Below are 20,580 nucleotides of genomic sequence, written 5' to 3' on the forward strand. Positions count from 1 at the left end.
CGTTAGTGGTCACAAATACAACTCTAGTTCATTTTTGGTCAGTCCCATGTTCACAGTCACTGTTTAGGACGCTCACTGATCTGGTCCCCTCACTTTCTAGGTCAGTCACTTCTTTGGTGATTGGCATGCTTATACATTTTCTGCATCTCTCTTCGGCCATTTACATGCTTACGCATGCCCTATAGCAGTGGTTCTCAACCTTTGGAAGCCCGCGGCCCGATAAATCTCTTTTGCGTAAGTGAAAGGCACGGTCATACACACAACTAGCAAGAAATTGATGGAAAAATGAAACTGCGAATCACACTCACGGGCCGGTGTGACTAGTGTTAGGGCCCGGGGGTTGAGAAACACTGCCCTATAGATCACAATTTTGCTCACTCACATGCCTGCACATTCTTTTGTTTATTCACATACTTGTAAACTCTCTAGGTCACAGGTTAAGTCACTGACTGACCTAGTTATTCCCTCGCTGTCTGGGTAAAGGAGGGGATTTATAGTGGGCTATACAAATTTCACCACCCTTATCTGATTTTACTAGTTGTCTTGGCCATTCATTCCTCAAATTTGCTACCCCCTGAACTTCCCGCCCCGGGCTATAGTCGACTAAACCCCCCCCCCCACCGCGCAGTACACACGCCACTGGTACCAAAAGCGGATACAAGCTCTTCGAACCAGGGGCGGATTTTCGACCTCCACCCTCCCGCCTATGGCAGTATATACTGAAAATTTTTTTGGGAATGTCACGGTGGCTGTCCCCTCCCCCTGATCCACCTGTCACCCACTATTATTCAGAAACACCTCCAACACCCATATTTCCATTCTTTAAAAATGTGTATTCAGTAATACACTCAGTGGTTGCTGAGAGTTAATTAGGTGGTAACGGAGGGTATACATTCAATGTGTGTTTGAAATGTGTTTTTAGGAGTCTCGTTTCCTCTCATAATCTCTTCATCGTGTATTAATTTCACCACCGAAAAATGTCATGCTCATTACATTCTTGTAACCTCCCGAAACTGGGAGCGAGAGCGACCTCTGGCGGGAATCTTTGTGAAATGCTCGAAATGACAAGCATTGTTGAAATAGCATTCTTTTTAACCCCGTCCGTGCATAACACATGTTATATAAGAGGAATTTTTGCTTGAGTGATGGGAGAGGAAAAATATGAGAGAGAGAAAAAAAATGGAGGGAAAAAAACATCGCAATGGGTGTGAATAAATTGTATCTCGTTAACTGAACAAGTTATTTAAAATTCCCCGTTTCTTTTTTTAGGGGGGGGGAGGTATTCATGCGCGTGGTACGAAAATGAAGCTACTTATACGTAACTGATGGAATGCAGCCAAACTCGGTTATAACGACATCGATGATTTCGTGAAATTTAGTTGTTATATCCGTGGTTGACAGGGGCGTAGCCAGAAATTTCGTTCGGGGGGGGGGGGACCAAAGCGACAGAACAATGGATTTGGCCATCTTTTTCCCTTTTTTCGGTCATTTTCTCACATTTCGGGGGGGGGACCAGACCCCCAAGTCCCCCCCCCCCCGGCTACGCCCTTGGTGGTTGAAGTTTCCGAGTCCTTTGCAATCAAATACTGTGCACGACCAGAAGCGTATTTACAGGGGAAGGGGGCACTTAGCGGGCTATAGCCCAGGGTGGCAAATTTGAGGAATGAATGGGCAAGAAAATTAGTAGAATGAAAGAAGCGGCAGCAAAATTTATATAGGTTACGGGCAGCAAAAACCATAAATCCGCCTATGCCTTAGGAGCGGGGAAATAGATCAGTGAGTGACCAAGAAAGTGTGCAAGCATGTGAGTGACGAAAAGAGTGATCTTGAGAGTGAAGGAACATATCAGTGAGTAACCAAAACCATGACTTGGAGGGTGTGTATCATAGGAGTGACCGAAAAAAGTGCGCGAGCATAGGAGTGATAAAAAGAGTGACTTAGAGAGTGAAGTTAATAAACGACCAAAAGAGTGACCAAGAGAGTGGAAAAACATGGGAGTGATGAAAAGAGTGACCTAGAGCGTGTGCAAGCATGTGAGCAACAAATATAGTGTGTAAACGTGTGTATACAAATTGTTACACATGTGAATCATCAAAAGAGGGATTTAAAGTATGACCAGATCAATGAGCGACCTAAAGAGTGTGGTTTAAGCATTTTTATATATTTTGTTATTTTGGATGCTTATCCCCCACTCCCCGCTGCCACCATTTTTCTTACTAGGGAGTGACCAAGAGAGTGAATGTAGAGGTCAGTGAATGACCAAAGAGTGATCAAAAAATGACACCAAGAAAGTGTTCAAGCATGTCTGCAATAATTTAAACGTATTTCTGTCCATAAATGATCTCCTTTATCATTTTTGAAATTTTCTCATTAGTTTTGAAGTTATTGTTTTCTCTCCTCCATTCTGACATTTTTTTACAGTATCTCCTTTATTTATCCTGGAATTCTTGTCTAAACTTATCCCCTTTATTAATTCTTACGAAATTTTCATCAATTTTGACGTTTTTTCTGAATTCATTAATTCTAAAATTTTTATTTCAATTAATTTTGAGTTTTTGCTGAATTTTCTTATTCCGAAAATATTACTTTCATTTATTCAGAAATTCTTCTTCATCTCCTTCTTTTATTTGGAGTTTTTTCACCTCGTTCATTAATTCTTAAATTCTTTCTGAATTCTCATTAACTACAAACATATTTTCTGAATTCTTTAATGATGAATCGTTTGCCCAAATTTCCATTAGTTCTGAAATTATCACATTTTCATTTGTTCTGAAATTCTTTCTGAATTTTTATTAATTCTGAAACCGTTTCATTCATTAATTCTGAATTTTCATTCTAATCTACTTCACATATTTCTTAAAATCGTTTTTTTTCCATCAGAATTCCTTCATTCTTCAATTCTGAATTTTTATCTATTAATGATTTATTTAATTAATTTTGAAAACTATTGCTTTTCCTCTTACTTCTGAATTGTCATATTTTTTAAGTGTTTCTATATATTTTGGATGCTGATCTCCCACCCCCTCTTTAGCAGCCATCTCATTAACTGCAACACATTTAACCCTTGATCTGAAGCTCAAGTGGGCCAGAAAAAATTTTCCGGCCCTTAACTCGTTGAGATCATCATGTGCTAAGTTCACATCCAAACAGAGCTAAAGAATCAATGGAAAAGATACCGGCCTTTTCGGCGATTCTGTGGTTATACAATCGGCCTAGCTTCTTCACCTGTCATATCTTGTCGACACTGTAAACTTTTCTGTGGAATAGAACAAACTTTCGATACGAAGTTGGTACAGAAAAAGCAATCCCGAACAAGAACGATATTCATAAAAACATCGAAAGATATGGAAAATGAATGGAAGGACTTTAGGGGGAAAAAACGAGTTACAGATTCTGATATGACATGTTGATGAATCGTTTTTGTGTATTTCAGCTAAAAAGTAGCAAAAAAAAAGTGAGGGGTATAAGTAAAAGATTCTCTGGTGAGAGAAGAAACCAAGTGAGAAAGGAAGCATCTTGGAGGGTTGAGAAGAGGGGGTTCTAGATCTGAACAAAGGGACTCCCTGTAGTGATATCAAGATTCTAACATTGGTTATACAGTAACAACCTCCCTCTTCTCTGGTAGGATAGAAAAAAAAAGAGCACCCTGGTGGAAGTTATGGAATATGGATTCTGAAAACTGTCTGGAACATGAAGGTGGAGAGGAGCGAATGTATCATCTGTGTGGTGACCGAAGCATGTTCAGGCAGGCAATATAAGAAGACACGTTCCGTGACCTGTACAGTACCCATTAGGGAACGCTTGCTTCCTTTCTCTTATAAGACAGCTGTGGTTTCGTTCTGTGTCACCGATTATTGCCTAGTATGGGTAGGTCTGTTTCTCTCGGTGGGCCTCCTACTCTTTAACTGTGCCTAAAATATTTTAGGAAGACGTCTGTGTGACAGGTCGCGACCCTTTAGTGAAGATATCTTGGCAGAACTTGTCACTTTTTTAAGTTCCTCCCTCGTTGAGGATGAACATTTTTTGTTTTTTCGATCTTCTGTGACGAAGGGAGTCTGTTTTTCAGTGGGAGGCATTCTGAACCTGCAAGCTGTGCTGTGTGTATATACTAACTATGCCATAGAATTTCCAGGAACTGAAATATATACCCTTGTAATAACATCCGGTTTTTCAAGATGCATGCTTTTTTGTGAATCGATTGCGTAGAATGTATCAAGCAGTCGGTTTGGTATATATTAAGGAGGTTACAGGTGAAAAAGCCCTGCAGAAATTAGTGCTCTGAAGCCCTACCCAGTTTCAAGTGCTCACTTCGCAATTTACATACAGCACTTACTCTCGAATATCCATGTACCAAATGTCATTGTCATGAAGCAAGCAGGCCCCTTCTGCAGTATGAGGCACCCGGTTGGGCCCCATGATGATGTTAAGATGTCCTTACACTGACCCAAACATTTTTTTGCGTAGTAAGGGTTACGTTTTTGGATTTTTCGTAAATTTCAGTGAGTGTAGATTCCAAAACAAAGCGGGCGAAAAATAGTAAAAAGGGCCTTTTATCAGTATCATAAGCCACCCCCCCCCCCCATGACCTGCAGATACTGTGGCAGTGCCTTTAAGCTAGTATCATTGGTGGACCCGTGTTCGGATTTTTCACGGACCCCACTGCAGAGAATTCGTAGTGTAAAAAATCAAAAAAAAAAAAAAAAGACAAGAAACATCCCGGGCTGAAGTCAAGCTAGTCCCCCCCTCTCTCCCCCTTGAAAATAAAAATTTCTGTGGCCAACTACCTGGCTAAAATTTAAAATTACCCGATTGCCAATTTACATGCTTATTCTCGAAAATTTCACTATCATGAAACGCCTCCCCCGCTCTGCACTTGAGGCGTCAAGTGCAGAGCGGGGTGGATCCATACGTTAAGACGGCAGTTGCTTAGGACTAATCTCATCCTCATGTTGTTTTCTCGCAAATACAGGCAAGAAAGGCGGAAATAATGACATCGATTGGATTTCGTACTAATGAATACGGATATTAGCGCCAGCGCCATCTCTCGGCGAAAATAGCAACAAATTAAGCTTGTTAATTTTGCGTTATATTCAGAAGGAAAACACTTATCATTCGGTCGCATTCGTTGATATTCATTAAAAATAAAAAATTTCAAATCTAAAAAAAGTTAACAATTTAAATACGTAAATACATTAATTACTGCAGTTGCATATATTGTCGTGACATTGTAAATGGGGGTATATAATATGTATACTTTTGGTCTAAAATCAGTAATTGATAGTTAATGCTTTGCCATGATCTCATAATCGGGGGTAGAACGAGAAATTTTGGGGATGGAATTACATTGAATGCAGTAACAGGGCTCGTATAGGACCCCATAGGGCTGTGATGACCAACTAGTGTGTGCTTGCAATTTAGGAGTACCACCCTCCAGATCAAGCAGGAGAGCAGTGTGACATTTCAAACTCCTAAGGGTGCCAGTTGAGGGCTGCTTGCTTTTAAATCAGCATTTCTAGGAATAATTGGGCAAGGAACCAAGGATTCCCTGATTTACACCGAAGGTTCGCCCTGTATTTTAACTCTAATTTCTGCTTTGTGCTGCGATTCCTTTCTCTTTTTTCTGAGATTTAAGGGCCTTTCGCGGCCAACTTTCGAAAACCATAACAGATATCAAAGGTTACTTAACCAAGGGTCCACGCGGGCCTCTTCGGAGATCCTTAAAAAAATTCAAGGAGTTCCGTGAACTTGGATGAAAAAATAATTTAATGTAAATACTTATCGCCTTTACATTATTATGTACTGCGTATTATTCTGTCATATCTTCCAAAATTATGTGCTGAGAGAGATCTTTTTCTGGGCGGTTATTCCCAACCAGTGTTACGGCACTGTTAATGTTCCGCTGAAATGTGTCGAGATTCCCCCGCAGCCTTAACCCTCTCAGAGGCATTGACGAGATATCTGACCTTCTCAAAAGCTTTATATTTTAACAATGGCAAGCTCAGATATTTTGCAGACCCAATTCTCATTGTAACACATTTTCCTTCTTACTTTTCACCGGCTGAAATTCGGAAAAAATACCGACATTAAAACAAAATGCACAGCATTTTACACACCGGGTTTAGTGATTTACACTAAGCTAAATTTCTTATTGTTGTATTTGATTTTTTTTTACAAAAATGCATGGAAACTTGGTGCTGTTAGCATATTTTTAGTTCAAGCAATACATAAACACAGCAATTTACTTAACTAGAGAGCATTTTTAATTGGCTTAAATGACTAGTTAAAGGGTATAAATCTTGGTTTTAGTTTTATCTGAAAACAGATAAAATCTCTTTTAACATCTCTAAATCCTTTCTTTCAAACCGAGCACAACTCAGGTCTATCACCATCTATGGGCGATTTACTACCTAGTGAGTTGTGCCGGAAGTGTAACTGTGTGTGTGTGTACCTAACAGAGTGTGTATGTAGTGTTGTGTTTGATTTTTCAGTGCTTCCATCTATATTTCAGAAGTGAAGTGAGTGATGTGTTATGATTGAATTACAATTTGCACTGTTTGTAGGTCTGTTGCTCTCTGTGGCGAGACTTTTTAAAAGGGAGATCGGCTCGCATTCGCGCCTTGAAGTTGAAAACCACAATAAACCAATCTCCTCAAAACCATTTAACGGTTTTAAATGGTTTTTAATGATTTCTTTTACAAGTTTAGACCGGAAATACACACACATATGTGTACTCCAAATTAATTAGTTAGTTAATTAGTTTTTTCTTTTTTTAAAGGGTGTTTTGACATACAACAAACACGAATCAATCAAAAACAAATTTCTTTTAATGTTTTAGCTCAGGTGTGAAGAGGTTAGCAAAGATGAATAGTTGTGTGTACGTGTTTCTCCTTGAATTCTTTTATTCCGAATTCCCTCAATTTGGTGCAATTTTATAAATCTCTGAACATGTAAAATTTCAGCAGCTCTCACAAAATGCCACCTAACAAGGAATCAGTTCTTTCTAGATAAAAAAAAGATATTGCACTTATGTGTAGCCGTACTTTGCAAAGAAATGACACTAAAATGCATACTTTCTAAAATATAAAAAAAAAAAAGAAAAAAATTGAGAAAATTAATAAAATAGTTAAATTGGGTTTTTGATCATGTATTTGTCAAGTATAGGCCTATTCAAATATACACAGGATCGTAAAGGATAACGAGGTTGAACGTTGGAGATCAGAGAAAAAAAATTAAATATTACATCTGAAATATATAGAGTCCAGAACTTGAATTTTCCAGTGAATAAATAGCCGATTTCCCTACTAAAAAGTCTCACCGCAGAGAGCAAAAGGCCTACAACGGTAAAATCTCCAATCATTACACTTCACTCATAATTGGAAAAATTAACAGCAGATGACAGCACTGCACATAACAATCGTAACACAGAAACAAACTTGACGACGTTAGCTTCAAAACACGGACACGCACATACCAGCATGTACTGATTCGTTAGAAGTTCCGTAGAGGAATATGGACGAGGTGCACGTGTAGTTTAGTAGTAGTGAATAAATAGACCCACTCCAGTGAGAAGAGAGCATTTTTTACATAGAATGTATTCATCACAACCTCGAATACAGACGAACGTATTTTCATTTATTTATCGAGTGTAATACGTGTAAATACAACACTATCGATAATATCAATTCATTGGCAAGTCGGCGGGGAAAAAAGAAAGAAAACTTCAGGAACTTTTCTTCAGTAAAAGATCATGAAACGCTTTGAATCGTAAGAGAAAATGTCGGAACAAAACATCTCTCCCTACAATAAAAAAAAAATATATATATATATATTTCATTTCTTTTTCTTGCACGACAAATTGAAGTCTCTTTTTGTTATTACTATTTAAAAAAAAAAAAAGATCAAAGGGAACAATTTTTTTTTGCTCATCCTATTGCCTACCTCTATCTCAGTGTCTTTTTCCAGCTCTGAAAGAGACAGATCAGTGGACGGTGCGACCAAGGGTAGAAAGATGGCGATAGGACAGGGGCACCAAAGCATGATAGCGGGATTTATTAGCGGAGGACGACTATGATGAATGGGATTCACTTTGTCTACCCTCCCTTGGATCCTACTTTTTTTTTATATATTTTATTTTAATCTTTTACTTTCTTTTGCTGCTGACAGGGCCAGAAAAATCAATTCTTTGAGTTCCGAGATAGCTTCCTTTCCGCACATACACAGCCGGTATATATCCACCGCACACGTCCCTTTCCTACCGCCTTTTTTTTTTTTTTTTTCTATCTCTCCTCTTGCTTGTGTGTGTGTGTGTATTCCGGGACCCATTCCTTCTCCGTATCCATCCTTTTCTAAATTCTGTAGCCTTTTTAGAAATTCAAATTTTTAACCGTGGTTTTTCTTCCTGTTGTTTGTTGCCTGCAATGTGCTTGCTGGCTCTGATTTTTGTGAGCGTAGTTTTATGAAAATAGGGACAAGAGAAATCCCGGACGGTTTTTCCCCCCTTATGTTTCCTCCGTTTTTTTTTATATTTTACTTGGAATTTTACATTTTGAGTTTGTTCTTTTTTTTTTATCTTGAAGTTTTCTCATTGGAATGGAAGAGACATGTATTGGAGAGAGACAGTCGTGTGTGTCTTGTTAACGTTAGTCTAGTGAAATCGGAAAAAATATACAGTCGAACCCCGATTAAATGAATCGGAAGAAAGCGATAATTTTATTCGCTGAATCAAGGAAATCGTTAAATCGAGGTCAAATTGATCAGGAGCATAAGCACTTCACTTCTGAAATATAGATGGCAACACTGAAAAATCAGACACAACACTATATACGCACTCAGACTATTAGGTATATACGTACTCACGCTTCCGACACAACTCACTCGGTAATACATTGCCCACGGCGATAGATCGTAGCTGTGCTCGGTTTGAAAAAAAAGAAAGGAAGATAAAAACACTCGAAACGGAAAATTTTAAAAAGTACTTCCTTTGGGAGTTGCTGTTGCAACTTATTTCTGACAACAATTGAAAAAAAAAATACCCGCATAAACTTAAGAATAAAGTCAGGGTGCATGGAAAAGTTGCTTGATAGAAGTTTCTTTGATATGTCCACCATTTTTATAAAATTCTGTCAAAATTCCTTTTTCGCTAATTGGAAAAGTTTTCTCCTCATATGACCCGCCATTCTTTACTTGTCAAGACAGAGCACAAATTTAAAGCAACTGTATTCTTGTTTTGAAAAACTAAACATGTGTGGACAACACAATGTTTTATGGCATTGGTGTTATATCGATTGCCGAAACCTTCCCTCGTACACTCTGAATGGATTGAACGACTCAATAAAAAAACAGATTCATGTTCTCTCTTTTTTTGTTTATCTCTAAAAAAAAGGCTGAAGTTAAATTCCTGGGAAGTAAAATCTTTGGATTGTGGTTTTGAGTGACGAGAAGTAAAAAAAAATTTTTGGAAAGGTAAAAAAATATATATTCGTTGTATCGAGGTTTTTTATTCGTTAAATAGGAGTTTGGCATCTATATTCACCAGAATTTTATTAAAAAATTTCGTTAAACCGAACAATTCGTTGAACTGGATTTCGAAAAGTTGATGTACGACTGTAGTAGGTACGTTCGGGTAATATGGAATAAACACTTCTATTTTTTCTCACATTCTAATTTGAAGCATGGTGCAGTGTATTTAAAAATAAGTTTTATAACTTAGAGGAAAAAAGGGCATTAAGAAAAATCCTTTACCTATGTAATATGGAATGGGAGGGGGGGGGGGGGGGTTGGAAATGAAGAAAACTAATTTGAATTCACATCAAAAGCAGGATTTAATGAGTTTATGGCAAAGAAAAATGAAAATTTCATCGTTTGTTTTGTAGTTGATGATGCAATGGTGTTATAGTCCATTTACAAGAGTCATATTTTTCCCCGAAACAGTCAAAGTGTGCCCACAGAGAACAGGACATATATTATTTCTAGATCTTTCCTCTTCTATTTTACTAAAATTTCCATTTTGAAGAAATATTCTAGCCTAACTCAGATGATACTTAAAATATCCCATATTACCCGACCCACCATCTGTGAGAAAAAAACAGCGTTTGATCCAACTGGAGAAAATCAGAATCTAAAAATGAGCATAACACATAAATTAGCATCAGCATAAAATAAAACACTTGTGCTCTAGTTTAAAATTATTGGGTACATTTCAAATAATTAATAAGCACCTTTGTAAACTTGCCGCAGTAAATTTTTTGGAATTGGGAAAAACAAATTTTTTCCTATAGCAGCCGTGATGATGGTGGCAAACGAGTGCCACTGACTCTATAGCATCATGGAGTCATTTTGACGTTGTAGGTATATCACTGTTCCACTTGGAGGCCGTACCTGAAAGCAGAGAGAAAATGTGACATTTTATATTACCCGACTATTCCTGAATTTAATTTATACCATACAGAGTGGTTACTTAATTCCTATTGCCGCATTTTACTAGCAAACTATTAATCCTAGAAGCCTACTTCCAGTTAGAAAAAATATCCAAATAACGTATAGAACTCAAATACGCCATTCATGTTGCAAGGGGTCGTACAGTTATTGGAATAAAAATTAAGTTTTTATACGGACACCATGTGTTGAAAAATCTAACTAAATTTGTTTTTGCAACTGTCCCGAGGCCAACAAAAATGAAAAATAAAAATTACACGTCCCTAAGTGTAATATTCACTGAGATATTTGATTTCAAAAATCTGAGGAAAGGTGGAAAAGCACAGAAAAAGTAACGGACAACGCTTCTTTCTTTATATGTGCTGTACCGTATTTTTATGCTGTTCTTTCCCAACCTTCCTCTGATTTCTGAATTCAAAAATACCTCTGCGAATATTGCACTTAGAAACGTGGAAGTTTTTTTGTTGGCCCCAGGAGGGGAGGGGGGACAAAGCAACTTTCTAATCGGGTTTTTGAGGACAGAAATTAACTTTTTTTCGTATAAAAAGTTAATTTGTTTTGTTTTGATGACTATGAAACCCCTTGCAACATGAATGACGTGTCTGAGTTCTACACGTTATTTTGATGTTTTTTCCTAATTGGAAGTATGCCAAGGGGAATTAAGTAATCACCCCACATAAGATAGGTACCAAAGAAATAGGAACTTTCAAGATTTTGTAAATAAATGATTACTTTAACTTTTGGCGTAAAATCAGTGGATTAACATTCAAAACGTCTAAATTAATACCTGTGGGGGTTTATACACCGATGCGTATTATCTACAGCTTCTTTTCACAGAAGTAGGGATAGAAATAAATATTTTTATAAATTAATTTGTAAAATATATAATTTTTAAAGATGTTTAAATATCGTATAAATTCGTTGATAAGCATCAAAATTGTGTATTTCTAAAAAAAAATATGACGAAAAACCTATTCCATTCCTTGATTTCGTTGTTGGTGAACGCAATTTTCACATGCGAATTACACGTGGGAATTTTACATACAATGAGCACTCGTTATTGCGTACACAGTGATATACCTTGCCCTTGCAATACATTGCTCGAATTACTCGGAAGTGCGCGTATATGATATTACCGAACTTATTTATTTTTTACCCTTGACTCCCAAGATTGTTCAATTTATCTAGAAAGCGATATGTTTGCATTAAAATCTTTTTCTTTTCAGCGAAATAAGATTCTAGATATTTTTTCTTCTCGATCATTTTGTATTTTTTCAAAACTATGAAAATTCTATCTTGTTTTTAACTTTACGAAAATTGGAATTTTCATGTAAAAGTCATGATATTGTTGTCATTTACAATTTCAATTGTTTACGTTATTTATTTCATTTCTTGCTAAAATTCAAAATGCGAAAAGAAAAAATGCCAAGGGATCAAGAGACCCACCCATACTAATTTATTGTAAATTTATAATGAATAGTAATGAACACAAATACATATTACTGAACGTATAATAAAAAAAACACACTCACACACATTATAAAAACATAATTTTTTGCGACAAAAAAAACAACTAAAAATGAATGTAGTGGAAAAAAACCAAACGTCTATACCAGCGGTTCTCAACCTTTTCTGACTAGGGAGCCCTTTTCAGTGTATAATTTCTATGGCGGAGCCATACATAACTCGAAGAGCCCTTTTTAGTATATTATTTATATGGCGGTACCCTTTAAGCCACTTTTTTTTGCTTGGTTATCAAATTTATTGATTTATTTTATTATCCTCGAGGCCACGGAGCCCCAAGGGCCCCAGGGAGCACCGGTTGAGAACCGCTGGTCTATACAATACTTAAGCATGATTCATAGTATTTTTTGCCTACAGCAGAAAGTGCAACTATCATTACATGATTTTCAGATATGTAAACTGATAATAAAAATCAGTATAATGTTGCAATGGGTAAGATCGAATTGATTCATAATTTACCTGAATAAGAAGTGCAGAACAAATCAAAAGAAACTCTCGATGTCACTTATTGAAAATAAATATCTCTTCATGCCTCTTTTTAAAGGTAATAAAGTAGTACATGTATATATAATTTTGATTTTCAATATCACTTTTTAAATGTTTTCATTACATTTCTGCAAATATGTTTTAGATATTGGAGCCTATAATTTTTTCATCATTTAGAAATGAGAAAAAGCAGACAGATAACAAATTAAATACAACAAACTACAAAAAAAAAAAAAAAAAACGAGTGGAACAATAGAAATACATACGGAAACGCATAATAACATGAATATTCAATACTCATTTGATGTATAGCTTTTTTGCGTTTCTGGTAAAATTGAATAGCCCACTGTTTTAGTCCAAAGTTCCATTATTTATCAATATGGAAGAAATTCCATTCTTATATTTCTATTGACTGTGGATTACCTTTTATGAGCATGTAATTTTTTTTTTTTGGGGTGGGGGGGGGGGTCATCAATGATGGGAGTTCATTGTATTACAGATATATGAAAATTATTTGTATGACTTTGTAGCATGTCTCTCAACTGATATTTGTACTAAATTGTAAATTTTGTGTAAATCATGTCAATCCCTGTTCTCAATATGGTAATACAGTTCTTGCCAAACATTCTACAGCAGGCGCTTTTAACTTCTTGGTCGCAAACCTAACGGCACTTTCGCCTAAACACTGAATAGTGCTCAATGCTTGCACTTAATTCTGTGCTCTCGAGTTCTTCATCCTCTTCAACAACACTCACGTTGCATTCGTATGTTGCATACTGATGATACACATTAAATGGATAATTAAAGGCTGCCAATTTTACTTGTGAAACGCACAACGATATGTAAATGAATAATAAATTACTATGTGGTTACATAAAGTTGCATAAGAAATGGGAGATCATAACCTTAACAAGAAGAAAAATGTTCAGATGTATTTTTAGATTCGTACCAAAATTATAGGCGCAATTCTCGAAATAATTTGTAGTTTTGCCGGAAGCTCACATCGATTTACGTTTAGAGTCATAAAAACAAAAATATATGGCTACTGGATTTTTCATCCATTAATGGAAAAGTTCGACCTACTTGTAGATATTTCTACCGCATTTAATGTTTGAACTACTGTTAAAGTGGTGGTTATGCACATCTTTTCACCCAAAACAGAGGAAATACATTTACATGTAAAATGTAGGGAAATAAGCATGGACCTACGTAATTTGATAATAGACCTGTCCTCTCAAAAAAAACCGCGTGTATTTTTTATTTTTTGGGGACGGTTCTTTTTTGCCACGCAGCTGTACATTTTGTTTTGCCCACCTAGATTCGTCAAAAAAGAAAAGTTGTAATGAAGGATAAAAATATGTATTCGGCTTGGGATTAAGAAAAGCAGTATTTTTAAGTAAAAAGAAAAAATAATTTTGAGCGTGTATGTATGCCTGAACACAAGCTTGAAACTACAAGAAAGATCATACATCAAGATAAACGCTATGGTCGTAAAACTATGTTACGATCATTTTTTACATCTTTGCAAAAAAAAAAAAAAAAAAAGAGAAACAAAATTTAAGGTCTTACGTAACTAGTCAAGTATGACCCGAGTTCAGTACAAAATCTCAATTGATATCCTAGAAAGCTGTAGTCGGCTATTGTCTAGTAGTACAGGTATATTCATATAATTTATTTGGAGTTTACACTAATATCATATCATTAAAGCGAAAACCAAAAACGCAATGGTGAGAAACGGCGTGTGACGGTAAAAAAAAACACTACAAAAAATATTTTAACATGACAATATAAAATTCTGGATCGACTGAAGCGCCCTCTTTCTCGTGCCTATAAGACGCGTGAATCTTTAAATTAGAAAAAGTCTGTTTCCGTGGAAAAATCAATCAATGTTGAATAAATTATAAATATAATTTTTGTATCTTATAATGGAATACCAAATTAATTTTTATTTAAATTATAACACTTCTGAGAGAAATTCACAAAAAGTCCTAAATTTATGTTAGAATAGTTTCAAAAACTAAGAAAAAAAATAGGCTAATAATGAATTGATTAACTAAATGAATCTGAAATACCTATTTCATTTGATCTCAAATAAGAAAGGTATTTTGCATTTGATTTCGAAGAATTTCGAATTTTTTTACTTTTCTGAGACCTATAATCCTAAATTTTTGGTAAAGTTTTGCTGATTTCCCATGTAAAATCAAGGACAATAACAACAACAATAACAGACACACTTGTACACAAAAACAGGATGTGAGAAAAATTTCTACGTTTCATTAACTTCTATTTCCCAGCTGTCTGGGTGAGAGAGAAAAAAAATTAAATATAAAAGAATATCGCCTTGTGGAACAGTTCGTGAACTCCACATACGTAGACTACTTACTATACATAGCTTTAAAAACAATATAAAACAACATTACTTTATAACTTATTGATTATTAATTTGATACAGCCTAACATACAGGCTGTTCCAAGTTGTTTGCTCAGAGGATATATATCCTGTAACCATTTATATCTCTGCAACCACTGACTTCAGAAATATATTTATGGTACAAAATAATAATAATAATGATAAACAAAATATATGCACATAATCAGAGGCGGATTTAATAGCGGGAGCACCGGGCTGCTTCGACTTCTGAAGGGCCCGCAAATACCCCATACTTTACACTTTTTTCTAATTTCAGTATCCCAGTATCTTCTTCTGCGAATGGGGCCTCAACCGACTTTAATTCGTCTTAGCATATAATTTTCAGGTTCATTTCAAAGGGAAAAAAATAATTTCATGTCACATTTTCTCCGACATTGTTCTGTGCAATGAACAAAAAGTTTTAGAGCACTGTGGAAACATTATGAGATATCATTGTTTACGTGAAAAAAAAGTTATTTTCGTTAAAAATGCTTGATATTCTCAATTCAAAATAATGTAAATAGAAAAAGTTTCAAAAACACATCGCTTAGTTTCTAGTTTATTGCACACCCAGAACTGCTTATAATACAGTGGGGGGAAAGTTTCATGGAGATATTTTGAAAAATGCTTGAGAAATTAGGTTTTTCATAAAGTGAATAATCAGAAAAAAAAAACACATCCTTGAAGAAAACGCAATCTAAGATACAATTTTCAGACTGAGTGCATCAAATTATTCACTTAATTGGCAATAACTTTGCTTGTAGTGAACTTTGCTTGTAGTGATCGTAGAGATGCAAATGAAACAGATTTGGGAATTCTAGAATAACTGCAACTTTCAAATGAACACATAAAATTCAAATTTTCTTTTATGATTTTATGAAATTCATCATTTAAAGACAGGCAGTCACTTTTTTTGCTGTAAAAAAATATTTTTTAATACAAAAAATATTTTTAAAAGAAATTAAAATTTCGAAAGAATACCTTTATATATATATATATATATATATATATATGTTATTATAATCGATTTTTGTTAATTTCAATGCTATTTGAAGAGTAAGAACTCAGAATTTCTCTTTAAGAAATTCATTGTGACCCACCCCTTAAGCCAAATATTGACCCGCAGACCAAATGCGGCCCTGAAGGTTGTCTGATGTGGCTTGATCTCCCTCAAACCTAATTTTGTAAAAATGAACTGAGCGGCACATTTACGAATCGCTTAAATGACCCGTGGCACAATTTCAGAGCATTTAAGTGGCCCGTGGCACATTTTCAGATCACTGAAGTAGGCCTCAAAGATCACTTTCACATTCAAAGATCACCTAAGTAACTCGCGACACAGTTACAGAACACTTAAATGATCCCTGGCACATTTAGAGATCCCTTGAGGGACATGTGGGACACTTTTATAGCACTTAAGTGGTCCCCAGTGTCGTTCTACATCACTCAAGTTACCCTCGGAACATTCCCAGATTACTTAAGTGATCCGTGGTTAATTACGAATTACGAATCACTTGAGTGATGTGTGGCACAATTCCAGAGCACTTAAGCGGCCCGGACACATTTCAAGATCACTTGGATCAGCAAAACATTTGGAGATCACTAAAGTGGCACTGTAGGGCACTTATCAATGTGGGGGGATGCTACTTCAAGTGCCCACAAACTATTGAAAGGTTTTTCTCGTTTTTGGCGCACCGAGTAAGATGTCATTAACAATATTTCATATTTTCATAAAGGATGGTTGATGACGTAAGAATTATCTAAACCCCCCTCCCCCCCTTGTCATCAAAAGTCAGCAAAGCGGAACCCCCCTCCATCGATGCTGACGTAATACTTGAATGACAAAAAGTCATTCAAGTGGCTCTCTCGAATAGTTACGAAACCAGTAAATGCAGCTCCCACTCATCAAAAGGTTGAGCGCTCTATCTTTAGTGACGAAAAAAAAAAAAATTAAATCAAAATTCACCCGGGATAGCATAGAAAATATCAATCATTCATTTTTATTGGTTAAAATTTCTCATTGGGCCAGAAGTTGTCCGGGGGATGGACAGTCCCGGCCTAAAGGATTCAGCAACATCAGAACAGCTTTTTCTAGCTTTATTCACGACAAAACATTTTGATTAATATGCATTTCTCCTCGACGAAAAAAATAACCATCGACGCAAATTCATAACATAATTATAAACACAAATGCTGGACCATTGTCCTCTCATGCAAAATTATTACCATCAAACTAACATTATCATAATTTAATGAACGCAAACATTAATATCCTTGAACCACCGCAAATAGGTATTTTAACAGGAGGTAAATAAAAAAAAAAACCACCAATGAATCATCAAAGTTTTTTTTTTTCCTTTTACGTAAAGAAAGCAAAGAAAATAAAAATAAAAAAGTGGGCAAAGATTTCTGCAGGAAATTTGAAGGTTCCGTCAATAAATGTATATCATTATTTAGCATTGGCCACTCTGTAGTGAGATCTATTTCCGCGGTTACCTACCGGCCAATCGTAAGTCCCCTCGGACCTCGAAACCCGTCATTTAAACGTCACTGACCTCTCAAACCGCTCGAAATTCATTGGCGTAGAGATAAAACCGGCGCTTCTCTTACAAAGTAACTACAGAGATAGAAGTAAAAAAAAAAAAAAATAAATAAGGAGAAAAAGGATGTACTGAGAGAAGAGAATACACTATATAGTGAAAAAAAATTTCTACGTATGTATAGAGAGTTGGGTTGGAAAAAAAAAACTAGATTGAGGATCACCGGCTGCCAAAAGAAAATTCCAGTCGACAAGCTCCAGAGGAGATGAGGAAAACGATAGGCTATAGAACCCTGTAATTTTTTTTTATTTTTTTGCCATTTCTGTAGTCTTCTCGGAAAAAAAAACCCAAAGGCGAAACCCCAGCAAAAGTTCTTCAACGCCCCTTAGAACTATCGTTAGACTTGTTCTGCCGTGCGTTGAGTGGAAAAGTTCTTCATTCACACACAATTTTTTATTTTTTTTTTTACTTCTAAACCTTAGTTATTCCTAAAAAAAAAAAGATTTTCTTTTTTAGGTTTTCTTGTTTTTTTCCTGTGTATTTTTTTTTTTTACAGCCACTCCGACTACACTCTATCTGGAGCCTTGCCCTTCCTAATAACAGGGTTATGTTCAGTGACACCAGTTGTTTCGGGTTGCTCATGATTTTTTTTTTTTTTAGAGAAAGAGAGTGATAGGCTATGTATGGAGAGAGAAAAAAGTAGAAGAAACCTGGAATTTTAGTTGTTTTTTTTTTTTTGAATGAGCCCGGTGGGGCGCGAGCCCAAGGCCTTTCATCATAAGTACTGGGCAGGAATAAAATCGTGGTTCGGTACACCTCCAACTTTCTTCTTCTTTGATTATTCTCTTTCCATTTTTTTTTTTTTTTTGCACATCTTCTCTATCCACCAGAGAGAAAAATCAACTTGAATTTTTCTTAATACGTTCTCCCGATTTTTAAATTCCCTTGAATGGAATTTTTTTTTCTATCGTTGATGCATTCTGATTTCGTAAATTACGTAGTCACTCGTAAGAATTCAGACTTCGAATTGAGTAAAAACCTAGCGTTTTTTTTTTTAATTGTCTAAAAATTGTGAATTTTTACTGATGGCTTGATTTATTGTAAAATGTATAATCTGTTTAGTTACTTTTTTTCCTTATGGCTAATCACACACAATCATAGTAACGCGACATGTTCTCGAGAAAATTGAATAATTGATTCTCTCTAGGCCTCAAATTTTGTCTTTTAAAAAAATATTGTGATAAGGTAATGGCTTCAAATTCACGTTCACCTTAAATCGGGGGGGGGGGGGATTCTTATTTTTTTGTGTTCCACGGATGGTTTGGGCTAATGAGACGAAGGCCAGGGACCCCCCTCCCCCCTCCGCCTCCCCCGTGATAATAAGATGAAGGCCACGGATAACTTTGCATAATATTATTCAGCTTGCTATATATGTTACTGTGAAAGCTCGAAGTTGACGAAGTGGCCAATGTCCGAAATTCAACCTTTGGCTGACACCCCATATGTCGATCCCTATACATCTCTATATATGCATCACTAAGATAAAGATATTCAGATTCCTTTGATGGCCAGGGTAGCTATAGATAACCATAATAATTATGGTTAACTGTGGCTAAATATAAAAGGCCATACTTATCACAAAAAAAATACGCCCACGCGGCGATGACCCGAATTATAGGGATCCGTATAGGGTGTATAGAGATCGATATATTGGGGACGGCTAAAGCCCGGCGAAAGCCCAAATTTTGGATATTGGCCAGGCCAACTTTGGCAGTAATATATATATATAAAAAAAATATTTAAAAAAAATAAGTTTTCACTGTTTGTAATTAATATTTTTTTAGTAATTTATTGTTATAATTGAATGTACGTTTTATAAGTTTTAATTGCTTTCTCATCCAATCTCACGGATCTCTTGAAACCTCTCCAAAGACACCCCCCCCCCCGCCGCACAAGGAATTCGTAAACCCCTGGTTTAGACGGTGCAAAATCTGACCTGCTTATAATCAGTTATGAGAAAATCCCTGTACACGTAATCTTCTCTTGAATGAGTATTTAATTCTGAAATGTTTTTCTCACGCAGTTTTTCTCTCGAAATGTGCGTCGCGGATCCTGGGGGGAGGGAGAACCTCAATTCGATTTTTTAGGGAGGCAATATGAGAATGAGTATTCCTCCCCTTTATTTGTTAAGACTTGGAACCCTCTACCATTTATTTCAGATTTGTACTTTTCAAACAATTTCTTTTGATGATTCCTTCTTTTAATTTTTCTCTCAGTATTATCTTTGGAAGTGGTTTAAAAAAAGTTGCTTAAACGTTTTTTGTTCCACTGACAATTTGTGCCAGTAAGATGGAGTCCACGGGCCCTCCGTGCTAATAAAAAGAAGAAATACGCAAGCTACGGACCCCTTTGCAAAACAATATTCTGTATGTAGCAATGTAAAAACAATGTATTAATTGTTATCTCATCCAAGCTGACGGACCCCCCCCCCCCTGAAGTCTCTCTAAGGACCCTGTGGTTAAGAACCGCTGCTTTTAACTAAGTAAATAACTTTTGGCTCCTTCATCGGGAATAGGACTACTTTTTGAATAACAAGAATTACAAGAAATGGGGGAAAGAGACAAAACTGGGAGGGGGGGCAAAGCTCCCTGATTGCAAAATTTAAGGATGTAAAGCAAAAAGTTTGTACATAAAAAAAAAAAAACTTTGTCGTGGAAATAAGAATTTTCATACGGAGGGGGGTACCCCTCTTGACAAAAGTTCTAGTTACGGCTTTGACAAGGGGACATCAGGATTTCAGAGAGGTTTTTGTGGTGCATGACCTAAAAAGAAAGATTTTGAACCGCTGCTCTAATGTAAGAAGTAATTTTATTAATTGCACCGCGTACATCCAGTTATGTAGTTTAATAGCATAAAGGCTACACTTTTATCTCAATAATTCCTATATTACCTCAGAAATGAATTTACATGTGCATTTGTAATTTTAATTTAATTTTATGTTTATAACTAACCAGTATTTCAGTCAAAATAGTCGAATGACCTAAAATGCAATGAAAACATGGGAGTTCAATAAAATTATGAATGCGATTCGTTTTTGAATTCTACGAGTGTTTTTTAGATGAGAACGTTCTAAAAGAAATACAAGATAACCATCTTAATATTCCAGACCCCTAATTTTATCGAGCA

At 35.9% G+C, this 20,580-nt stretch overlaps 1 long non-coding RNA gene across 1 annotated transcript in view; it reads right to left on the reverse strand.

The window, feature by feature from the left end:
- Positions 1-10,223: 10,223 nt before the first annotated feature.
- The window catches only part of LOC149086737 (uncharacterized), a 76,794-nt gene continuing 66,437 nt past the window's right edge, over positions 10,224-20,580 (reverse strand). Inside the window, exon 3 of the long non-coding RNA XR_016192566.1 lies at positions 10,224-10,377. This is a non-coding gene — a long non-coding RNA (uncharacterized LOC149086737). The remainder of the gene's footprint in view (positions 10,378-20,580) is intronic.

This window comes from Pholcus phalangioides, unplaced genomic scaffold (assembly GCF_987345545.1).
Source record: "Pholcus phalangioides strain wild (caught in Gottingen) unplaced genomic scaffold, Ppha-v1.0 ptg000004l_1, whole genome shotgun sequence".
Classification (NCBI taxonomy): domain Eukaryota; kingdom Metazoa; phylum Arthropoda; class Arachnida; order Araneae; family Pholcidae; genus Pholcus; species Pholcus phalangioides.